Source organism: Ictalurus punctatus, chromosome 14, assembly GCF_001660625.3.
Source record: "Ictalurus punctatus breed USDA103 chromosome 14, Coco_2.0, whole genome shotgun sequence".
Lineage (NCBI taxonomy): Eukaryota > Metazoa > Chordata > Actinopteri > Siluriformes > Ictaluridae > Ictalurus > Ictalurus punctatus.
Window position 1 is genome coordinate 12,710,274 of NC_030429.2, and position 12,312 is coordinate 12,722,585.

Here is a 12,312-nt window from a genome sequence, read left to right on the forward strand (position 1 = left end):
TTTGGAGGAAAACTAAGACCCAACTGTCATATTTGAGGATCTCAGTATGGACCAAGCACTGTATGTTGATAGAATAAAGCTTTAAGCATTTAAAGGTGCACATTTCTAGGTAAAAGATACATACTACAGTTATAAAAGGTATGCGCTTGATGGTAGCACTCCAGCAACAAGGAAAGATGCAGCTTAGTACCCTTTTGTGTGAGATTGTATGTATACAAAATATATGAAATTTGAAATGGGTCAAGAATTATTGTTTTGATATAGAGATGTATTTCTCAATATTTCTATTTCTTATCAGATTTATTGAATGGATACACTGTTACCAAATTTCCTCCTCAGTTTTTATATTAAAGGAACAGAAGCCAGATACACAGACTAGGCCGCAGCTTTCCCAGTAAATGGGCCCTTGTCTTAGATCAGACCACCTATTTTCTCTATGGCCGTGTGTATCTATTGGAGACTCTTTAAACAAACTACTGGCAGTGTGTGCAAGAGCAAACCCTGCAGCCGAGGACACGATCATTCGTTAAATCACCATGCTTAGGAGCTTAGGCACGTCTTAGGGCGCGTGAAAAGGCCGGCCAGGCCCTGAGACATGCTATTCATGTCCTCAGAGGGAGAGGTCAAGAGGTCAGAGCAGTTCACAAGCCCCGACATCATTCTTATGCTAACTTATCAAACACACTACATCCTCAGCAGCACAGAGGCAGTCTGGCTCGCAGAAACAAGCAGGTATTGTTCACTCTCTAAAGTCGGAGACCTCTGGTGAAATAACATTTGGTTTAACACATTAAAGCAAATAGGATTTACACTCAATAGGGTCTAAATAAACCGTTGAAATTTCCCTTGAAATTTACACCTTTTTTGTTTGTTTGTTTGTTTTTTAAAACACATTTTCATACATTTTTATTTTCACATGTTGATTTTTCACATGTAGGGCTGTGGTTTGAGGATGAGATTTTCTGACAGTTGTAGTATATTATTCACATGGTGTCACGTGTTTACCTGAATTTATTGTAGCTGTAACATTCTGAAATACACTTTCACATGTTTATACACTACTAACATCATCATATGGGGAAAACTTATCATCACATGAGCTAGTCTACCACGAAAAACGCATAGAAAAGAAAGGACAAATGGATATGAATATTTTTTAGAAGATTAAAACTAAAATCGAAATGTAGTCTTAGTCTAAATTGTAAAGGCATACTACCCACATGACCAGTGTGATGAATGTTCTGTCTAGAACCGAGCAGTTCCCTAATAGTATGAAATACTATATGGCACATATGATAAAAGGAAAGTAGCACACGAAAGATCGTGTTCGTAGCCTAAAAGATTAAGGCTTTACTGCTTACATCTACAATGTTCTTATTTTGTTTCATTTATTTATATAATATATAAATAATATTTATTTATAATATAGCCTACTTCTAACTCTGTGGGCTGATGTAGTAAGTCAGTTTCCCTCTGGGATGAATAAAGTGATCTATGACCGCCAAGAAGTCTTTTAGTTTCCGCCTTTTTTTTTTTTTGGTGGGGGGGGTGTTAGTTGCTTGTTTTTTTGGGGTTTTTTTTTCTTCACAGAGTCTGTGTCGTGTTTTTTTTTTTTTTTTTTTTTGCTGTGTGGGCTATAGGTTAGATCTGTAGAATTTCTTAACTTGTAGCCGGACACCACATGTTTATTTAGTGACCTTGTAAAAGAAGCAACCATATTGGCAGCTCAATGGTCACGAGGGAATTAAAAGGAAATCATCGCTTAATTAGTGGTCCTTAACCTCTGACTTTAACCTTTGACCGGCAGAGCCCTTTGGCCTGGTTTATTGTCCTCTAGGGGCCTGACCGGGGGCACTGCCACCAAGCAGGTCCTGTCCAAAATAACACGAGCATCACTACAGCTTCATTGATCCCGGGTCATTGTCAAACATGGTCAATGCACTGTCCGTTTTGAGGATCAGACCCCGAGGGAGTCAAGGTCAATACTGGACACTCAATTATAGTCTGCTAAGTCTAACAAACCTAGCTCGATGTGTTTCAACATATTCTCTATTTTGTAAGTAGACATGTTCAAATTTTGACAAACGTAATCGGAAAATACCTCCTCACTGGCTTAGTAAATAATAATAATAATAATACAACAATTATAATTTATAATATTATTATTAATAATAATATAGCTAATTCATAATTAGCTAAATTATTTTTAGGCTTGACTTGAGCGTCTTTACTAACTACCCGTTATTTGTGTGATCTGTATAGCTGTGTTATCAGAAGAGCAAACTGTGCAATTGCAATCCACAATTTAGTCTAATCTCTTTAAAATAAAGCTGCCACAATTTTTTTAGAGCGACGTCAGAGAGAATATTTTTGTTGGTGCAACAAAAACCTAAATGAATTTATGTAATCAGTTAAATAACACTGTCCATCCTGTATAGGCTTATGTAAACTATTTTATATAAATGAAGCTACTAGTTGCCAGCTAACTGCACGAGCAGCTTTGGGGAAAGGACGAAAGGTTGAGGCAATACGCTATCATTCACTAAATCATTCAACAGAATGAAACAAAGTTGTAGTAATAGTAAGCAACTGTGAAATACCATCTCTTTTATAGGGTTATTTGATGTAGTGGGGAACTGAGATGCAGGGAAAGCTTCCCAAGAGTCACTGCGGTTGGTGTGTATTTTACAGATTTCTACAGTTTATTTCTTTATAGTCCACGTCTCTGTTTAAGGGGTTTGCTAAGTAAAGTGAACCAACATACTGCCTTAAAGAAGGTAGGCATACAGTTTCATGACATGGAAAAAAAATGATTTTATTGAAGTCAGTTTCTGAGCTCGTAATATCGGTGCATTGGTTTATCCTTTCGCCTTCACAGCTGAGCAGCCGTTTAGAGACTAATTAAAGCTCAATTATGGGCATAATTTCACGCATCCAGTAAACCTCTGACAAAAACGCATGAAAAACTAATCTCGCTTCATATTCTATGAATAGACTCTATAGCTAATCTCGCTTCATATTCACACACACACACACACACACACACACACACACACACACACACACACACACACATATATATATATATATATATATATATATATATATATATATATATATATATATATATATATATATATATATATATATGAAGCTTTTAATGTACGTAGACTTTGTCTTACTGTATCAGTTCCTAAATTATTTCACTCGGCAGTCTGTATTGTATATATTTCGTTATTATTATTATTATTACACGTTTTGCAAAAAATAATAGTAATAATAATCATTTTCAGTCCAAACAATGGAATATTTTGAAAAAATCGTTCGTAATCTACACTATATTACAATGCTGTTCGCTGTCCAAGGTGCTGAGTCATGTTCGCTAAATAGTTTTGTATAAACTGTAGCCAGCACTAGGTTCGGCCAGTATGATTAGTTAATCTGCACTGAGGTGCGAAGTGACCCTGTCAGGCCAAAAACATTTTCACACATCTGTCCTAAACAGTGTGTCTGAATTTCCCGATGGCTGTTTGTATCAGACAGAATTCATAGACAGTGGTTTCTGAAATAGCTTTTATTCATATCTTATATGTAAAACATAGTGAACATACAAATTATGTATAATGCTTTTGTTTTCTAAAACAAAGAAATTACAGCATAGGATATAATCTTTAAATGAAACAGGAAGCCAAGAGTTCCTACACAAATACAGATTATGGCTCTGTGAGTGTTAATATATGCAGTTGACTGTCAATGTTAAAAATTCACATTTTCTTAATACAATTTTTTTTTCTTGGCAAGAAAAACTTTCAAGGCCATTTTGCATCATGTTTTCCAGTGTTCTCTGCTGCAGTTACCACACCAAGATTGTGCAGTTTAATACACGGCCATCTCTGAAAAAAAGACAATAAACAAAAAGGCGTAGTGTTATTGTAAAAGTTTAACATGACTAGAATATCTTAAATATGTGAGTGTGATTTTAGAAAACAAGGAGAATTATATGTATTATTATTATTATTATTACTATCATTATTATTATTATTATGATTATTATTATTATTATTGATAATAATAATAATAATAATAATAATAATAATAATAAACATATCACACTCACTGCAGAAGTCCAACTGAAATCTAATTACATAAACACAATAGTAAAGTAATGGTGATAGTGGCTTAATGTGTCCATGTATTTCTCACATGCCTAACCAATCTTTCTTTTCTGTATTACAATAAGTCTTTGTAAATACTGTGTCAACTCTGTCACAGTTTTAAAATGATACACAGATGATCCAGTTGCTTTTATCACTGTAGGGGAGCAGATCAGACTCTTTCTGTTAATTTCACCCCATCTCCCATGCAAACACAGCCTTTCTCTTTCCTGTCTGCCCAGCACAGTTTGTCCTTTTTTCTTTTGGTTGGTCTCTGATATATTTTTTTCCTCCAGTCTTTGGACTCCATGCAGCTTATGCAAATCACTTTTCTTTTATTTCTCTGTCCCCTCCTAGCAGCATGCAGGACTAGAATGGATGGTGAAAACATGCATGCAGCCTACATGGACACAAAACACACACACAAACACACACACACACACACACACACACACAGACACACACACAAACACACACACGCACAAACACACGCACAAACACACACACACACACACACACACACACACACACACACACACACACACACACACACACACACACACACACACACACACACACACTTTAAGCATATAGTCTGTGCAGAAAACAGCAGTCAACTGGTGTTGCCTGGCTAAGTCTCAAATCTCACTTTTATAGCTACACAATTATGCAATTAATGTCCTCTACATTCACTTTAAATTTTCCGATGTGAAGCTTAAAAAGTCAGAGTAATTAACTACATACAAAAACATACATACACAAAGAGAGGGACAGAGAGAGAGAAAGAGAGAAAGAGAGGAAGAGAGAGAGAGAGAGAGAGAGAGAGAGAGAGAGAGAGAGAGAGAGAGAGAGAGAGAAGCAGAGGCTACTTCTCTATCTGAGATAGCTGAAAAGCAGAGATGCTCTAGGGTGACCCTAAAGCACAGTTTGCACTAGGGATGAATGCTGCAGAAACAGGGGTTCAAATGTGGCTGTAGACTATGGCTAGACTGGAGCTGTGGGAGGGGGGTGTCTCTGAGGGGGTACTGTGGGTTAGGGGGTGTCTGATGAACCCAAGGCTCTGACATTCCCAGGCTCTGGGGCTGTGCCCAGCTGCGGAGGAGTGGAGGGGGGCACACATCTTGAGATGGCCCTGACAGCACTGCCTTTTCACAGCCACATTATTGAGGCAGCCAGCCTCCCTCCCATAGCAACCTCCACACAGGTCAGAGGGTGAACAGCTCTCCCTCGGAGAGGGACGACAGAGCGAGATGGAGGGAGAAAGGGGTATACGACTACAGACAGGCTACAGACAGGATGCCTCTACAGCAATGAACTTGAACTTGATGAATTTTCACATGCATATCAAATGCAGATATGCAGCACTACAGATAGCTACAAGAGAGTTTTAATTTCTGATCATATTTTCTGAGGTAGCTATTAGGGTTGAATATTATATAATATATATTACATTTTATTTTCTATGATAATATTTTAATTAACAATTATTTTGTAATGATTAGTTACTGTTAACTTTTAAATCCTATTTAGGTTTAACAATTATATTTGATTCTACATAATATGTTTCCTTACAACTCCAAACATATGCAATTTGACAAAACTAGTTGAATTTACATTTCGAGACCAATTCTAACAGCACTGTCCATCAAATGATTGTATTTCTATGTCATATTTATACATCACTGACTGCACATGTCCAATCAATCTTGGTCAGAATAAATTTTATAAGATGGAGACCAGTAACACTTCATCTCCACCATCCCATACAGTCCTGTGTTATCCAGTTCCACAGTATTATATACTCTGGTTAACAAAGACCCCTATTCCCGTTTTACACTTAGAGGATAACCTCTGCCTATGTGCCTTTTATTCAGACAACTTCTAATCTGTAAAGCCTAGACTAGATGAACGCCTCTATCTTCCTTGGAGATACTTAAGACATTCTTTACGAGAGATTAGTCTCAGCTAAAGATTAAGCTTGACCTACATTGGATGTCATCCAAGGCTCTGAATGGCATATGAGGGTGGTTTAATACTCCTACATCCTCCTTGTTGTCAGTTTACACTTACACATAATGAAGAGACCTGATTTTATGTGACACTAAGCAAAAAAAACAACTTTCCACCACTCAGAGGACTATAAATATATATATATATATATATATATATATATATATATATATATATATATATATATATACACACACACACACACACACACACACACACATATATATATATATATATATATATATATATATATATATATATATATATATATATATGTGTGTGTGTGTGTGTGTTTGTGTGTGTGTGTATAATCATGTGTAATCATAATCATCCATATGTAAGGTATGGATGCCTACAGTTTGGTATGTCTTTGTCAAAATATAACTGATGTGAACACCCTACACCAAAGACGTTCATAATGATTTGAACAATCCTCTATTGTTATTCTTGAGCTTTTTCTCTTTTCCTTTAGAGGATTTACAGTACCTCATTAATGAGAGTTATAAGCTTTGGCCCTGTGACACACAAAGTCTTACTGTTTGATCCCACAGGCACTTGACCTAAATTTGAGCTAAATGTGTGCACTTGATTTAAGTGATCTGGATTTTAATATGTATAAGACCATATGCAACCCTGTTCTGAAACGTATAACAAATGAGCAATATATTCATAAATATTATTTACTGCCAAATCAAATAAAAAACTGAAATGAAGGACCCCCTTTTTCAGTAAGTAAATGATTAAATATTGTTAAAAAATCAATTAAAAGTATGTATATTTGCTAGGCTGCTCCAACACGACAAGGCTCATTTTTATAGCGGGAAGAGAGAACTAAACATGGCGCCTCATCTCGCCATCAACGTCACATGCCTCCCCCTCCCCTTCATCCAAAACACACCAACCAACTCATCTTTTTGATTCACAATTTCTATGTCACCTTTTTCTGCTCTGTTTTTATTCTAGACTGTTACTACAGCAGATTATCACCACCCAGTCCATCTTATGTGCACACTGACATTAGTTATAACATCCTATCTCTGGCTGTTTGCCTTTTTAATTGCAGAAAAAGCCTCAACTGGATATAATAACTGCTGATAATCAACCGCATGTGCAATAAAGATCCACAAACATATACTTACACTGAATTCTTCACTAACCAGAACTTAATAAATATTAGAGGTCATTTTAAAGTTATTAAAACAGATATTAATTACCATTTATATTACTGCAGAATGCAGAATTAATTTACTTAAATTGAACACTCTAAAGTATAATCCTAATATACAGTATTGTAAACTGATGCAACATGGATAAATATTGTAGTATGTGGACATAATGTGAAATATAAATGACCACAATATGGTGTAACAGTCCAGTAAAAATTTACTACTGTAATTGTACAGTAAATGTAAATGTCATGTGTACACTTCTTACTACAACGGTAATGTACATTTCAGATATTGGACAAAAGGCCACAGGCCTGTTTCATGTATGCTACCACAACCAACACCATCTCCATCTGTACCAGACAAGCATTAGCAATGAGTAGACCAATTAACATGATCAGGGGGCTTACAGCCTGCTCCTGTTTATTTGCCTGTATGCACACACACACTCGCAATCACACACAAAAGCTCTCCAATCTGCATACCAGTCTAATGTCTTTGGCATCTGGTCCTGTCTAGTCTGCTCTGGGCTTTCCCACCCTGCCCCCCTTTAAGCGATAGTGAAGAAGTACCAGTCCTGACAATGGTGGGAACGGTGCTTTAGGAGGGAGGGGGCCTCCAATGAGCGGGGAAAGATGCGAGTGGGGCAGAATAATAATGGCAGACACCACGTTCTGTTCATTAAGGCATGGTGCTGCAGCTGCCGACCCCATGGCAGCCCATGGACCCATCTCACTCTCATGTCCATTCAAGATGGAGACTAGAGTGCCAGGGGCATGGGGTGCCATTTTAGCCATTTCAACTGTGGCCAGGGAGCAAAAAGAAGAGGTACTAAATATATCACAGCATTGCTCACTGTCACTGTAAAGCAATTATTAAAAAGGTGCCCCAAAATTAAGATATTTATCAATCTAAAGCTGTTTTATGTGCACATTACCTAAACAATATTAATTTAGCAAGTTTAGATATTTATTACGCTGGTTAAAACAAAGGAATGAATTGCAAAATGTATTTGTGCATTTTATAATTTAAAAAGAGCACAAAAAAACAGCATTTTTCAGAGCTATTCTTGTTCATTAATTTTCGTTCATTCATTCATTGGTTCTTTAGTTCACTTATTCAACTAGATTTGGAATGGAGGAGTGAATGAGGAACAGTGAAACCAGGAGAATGGTCCGGAGAGCAGAGTCTACGGGAAGTGCCTCTGGGGTGCTGCCTCTCCCGTTGACACACTGAGGCTTTGGCCTTTTCTTTCCTTTCAGTGCAACTATGTCAAGAGGATCTTTGCTCAGCCCCACTCATTAGCAATGCTAGTTGCTTTATTGTCTCCTCTCTATTTTCCTCTCATTATCCATCCCTGACTGCAAACAAAACTATTTACTTTAAGAAAAAGAAGTGAATTGTTAAATTGTGTACTACATATGCAACTTTCCCACTGCTCTATCCCACACAAAGAATACTAAACATGTGAATCCACTCCTCTTGGATGATGTTACAGTTCCAGGTATCATCATTATGTGTATCAAACCTAAAAGCTGCAAATGTCAAATGTTAAATGCCTGTTACCGAGGACGAGGATAGTAATTAATTATGTACAAAGCATGCTCTTCAGTTGTATTTGAATGTTATGTTTGTGTTTTACCTACAAAAAACATTGCACTGGTTCATTTGATAACGTAGTTCATATAATTTTGCTCAGTATAATTTGAATAGAGGCACCCTATTGAAAGGCTGACAGCTACTCACAGTGTTTCTTATTTGAATCATCAGGTAATAGAATATAAAATGCCATTTTAAGTTAAGCAACAGTGTAATGGTGGCTGTGTGGTAAGAACAAAAAATCCAGACCCGAGTTTGATGTTTGTTCACATGGCGATCCTAACAAAAGAAGATGGCAGCCTCTACTGCAATCGGTGCCAGCTCATTTGTTTTCTTTACCTCCCCTCCTCCACTCTGTTAATTAGTAATAGTAAAATCAGATAGGCAAAGAGCTAAGCCTGACTGGTTTAGCTCTCAAATGCATCCATGCACATGCGCGCACACACACACACACACACACACACACACACACACACACACACACACACACACTCAGGAATAGAAAAGGCTATGATGCAACTCACCTCGTGCCAGTCCAGCCATCTTAGCTGTTTCAGTGAGATCTCCCGCAAGATGGCCTCCCTGCCTTCCTCATTCATCGTGCCAAGGCTCAAGGGAGACGAAGGGGCTTCATCGCCGGTGGCACAGGCAAAGTGCCCCATATCCCCCAGATGGCACCAGGGATCTCTTGGCATGAGGAGAGACATGGCAGTCAGGGACAAAGGCGTTCTCTTCCCAGCATCTATGTATCAGTCACTTCTTCTGTACAGCACGCTGCCTAAGTTCATGACACATTACTTCATTATGGCATGTTGCAGATTGGAACAGGGCTCTGAACGGGAAAGTGAAAAAAAGAGAAAATAAAAATTAAGCATTACAAAATACTCACTGTTACTGTCACCAAGCTGTTACCATGGCAACCACTAATGGGTTTGCTGCATTGACACTATAAAGCAAGTTCTGAACATTCTGTAAACATATGCCCACCCAGTATAGGAGAGACATAGAACATGCCTCCATTTTACTATTGCAGACACACAATTTTCTTCAACTAAACAAACAAATAAATAAATAAACATTTTAAACATGAAGACACCAACCATGCACCATAACTATGCAAAAGCATATTCCCTGTTATATAAAAGCAATTATAAAATACATTTTATGTTTTGAGCTACGTTAGTGCAGATCGTTGATTAATAGATTAATAGAACTTTGGCTTAATACAGTGGAGTGCCACAATTATGTCTGTATTGCTAAAGACATCCACAGATAGAGTTAAATTTCTAAGACTTCTCACAGCTTAATACATATTAATAGTTGCAAAGGTAAAGGTTAGGGATAGGAGTGGGGTTAGTTCTTGCATATTTTCTTTCATTTGTACCAAATATTAAAACCCCTCTACATCAAATTCTTACAAATTGTGTATGAGAAACAGGTCTGAGATATAATCATGCCGAATTTTTTTTTTTTTCATTCACAGAGTCAAGCACAGAATCAAAGTTTATGCTGCAAATGCGAATATAGTTCCACAATAGTCCTAAATTACCTGGTCCATTTAAAGTAACTTGGCAACAAGGATCTAGCCACCATGTGTGATTTAATATATGAAGATTAAACAGTTTATAATTCCTTCTCACATCAAATGCTTAAACTTAATAAATATGTTTACCTGTGTTGCAAAGCATTTTTTCTCATGTTAACTTTAACATTTAAAAAAATCAGCTCAGCAAGGTATGCTTAGAAAAGTGTGTACATATTTAGAAAAGTTTAGAACATTTTAATGTTTGTTTGTTTGTTTATTTATTTATTTTTGAATAGTTTCCATCCTAATAAATTTTTCTGAAGGCCTACCTGTTAGACTGGTCCTTTAAATCGCGCGGTTTGGCATAATTTGGCATTGGATTGAATGCGAGTTTGAGATTAATTTCTACTTTCGGTTATCTAGCTTTATGACATGTTTTTAAACTCATACAGCTAGATAACCAAAGACAGAAACCAACCCCTCTGCGTGCATATTGCTGCTTCTGCCCGAGTGAGAGGAAACACTAAAGACGACGAGTCGTGGTTACACATCTGAAAGGAAAACAGAGATACATGAATAAAGAAGTAGTTAGCTAGTTAGCAACACGCTAAAAGCAAATATGCGAACCATAAGAAGAGTGTATCTACATGCTAGTCTGTCCCATGTTTCAGGCTTCATCAAGATTCAGTTAAAAAATAATCCTATAGCCTATAGTCTGAGATAAATTAATTCAGAACTGTCAATCACCCAATTAGCTGTCAAGGTGTAGATGTTTTTCCAGTACTGTAAAATTCGTCTCGTTTTTACATCTCAGCACCATGATCCAATACCAATAATTTATAAATTTGTAATACGTAAAAAAAAAATACTTAGGGCTGTAAGAAATTTTAGACATTACGATAGCCTAGGATTTACTTTCACATAACGACTTTATCAAACACAAAACCAGAAATCTCACAGTGTAGATATAATCACGCATTAAATAATAATAATAATAATAATAATAATAATAATAATAATAATAATAATAATAATAATAATACTGAACGTTCTATTTTAAACAATTTATAGCTGGGCTTTAAAGCTCCAAGACTATATTCGGAAACGTTATCCTTACAATACATCAGAAATATTAATATATCAAATCATGAAATCATCATCGATCTAGAAGTTTAATTAAATACTATCTTAACAAGACTAAAGACATGTAACTGACTGTATAACTCGTGTGTAGGTTGCACATGGTGTGTGTAAGGTCAGTGTGCACATGGTGTGTGTAAGGTGAGTGTGCACATGGTGTGTGTAAGGTGAGTGTGCACATGGTGTGTGTAAGGTGAGTGTGCACATGGTGTGTGTAAGGTCAGTGTGCACACGGTGTGTAAGGTCAGTGTGCACATGGTGTGTGTAAGGTGAGTGTGCACATGGTGTGCGTAAGATGAGTGTGCACATGGTGTGTGTAAGGTGAGTGTGCACATGGTGTGTGTAAGGTGAGTGTGCACATGGTGTGTGTAAGGTGAGTGTGCACATGGTGTATGTAAAATTACTGTGTACATGGGATGTGTAAGGTTAGTGTGCACGTGATGTGTGTAAGGTCAGTGTGCCATGGTGTGTGTAAGGTGAGTGTATACATGGGGTGTGTAAGGTGAGTGTGCACATGATGTGTGTAAGGTCAGTGTGCACATGGATGTAGGCCTCAGTCTTTTCACTAAACGGTAAACTCACACATACACCGCATGTTACGTTTCACTTGCGCCATCATTAAATTATTTCTCACCATAATCACTCCCAAAGCCTCTAGAAATTGACCAACATTTATTCAGCTTTTTAAATGCCAGTCATTCCGATTACACTCACATAT

The 12,312-nt window shown here is 37.0% G+C and overlaps 1 long non-coding RNA gene across 2 annotated transcripts in view; it reads right to left on the reverse strand.

The window, feature by feature from the left end:
* Positions 1 to 3,562: 3,562 nt before the first annotated feature.
* The window catches only part of LOC108274597 (uncharacterized), a 9,887-nt gene continuing 1,137 nt past the window's right edge, over positions 3,563 to 12,312 (reverse strand). Inside the window, exons 2-5 of one of the 2 annotated variants that reach the window (XR_001814496.3) lie at positions 10,784 to 11,005; positions 9,454 to 9,761; positions 9,179 to 9,283; positions 3,619 to 3,893 (exon numbers count right to left, since the gene is read on the reverse strand). This is a non-coding gene — a long non-coding RNA (uncharacterized LOC108274597). Of the gene's footprint in view, positions 3,894 to 9,178; positions 9,284 to 9,453; positions 9,762 to 10,783; positions 11,006 to 12,312 lie in introns of both variants that reach the window. The other variant, XR_001814495.3, reaches the window with a different exon arrangement.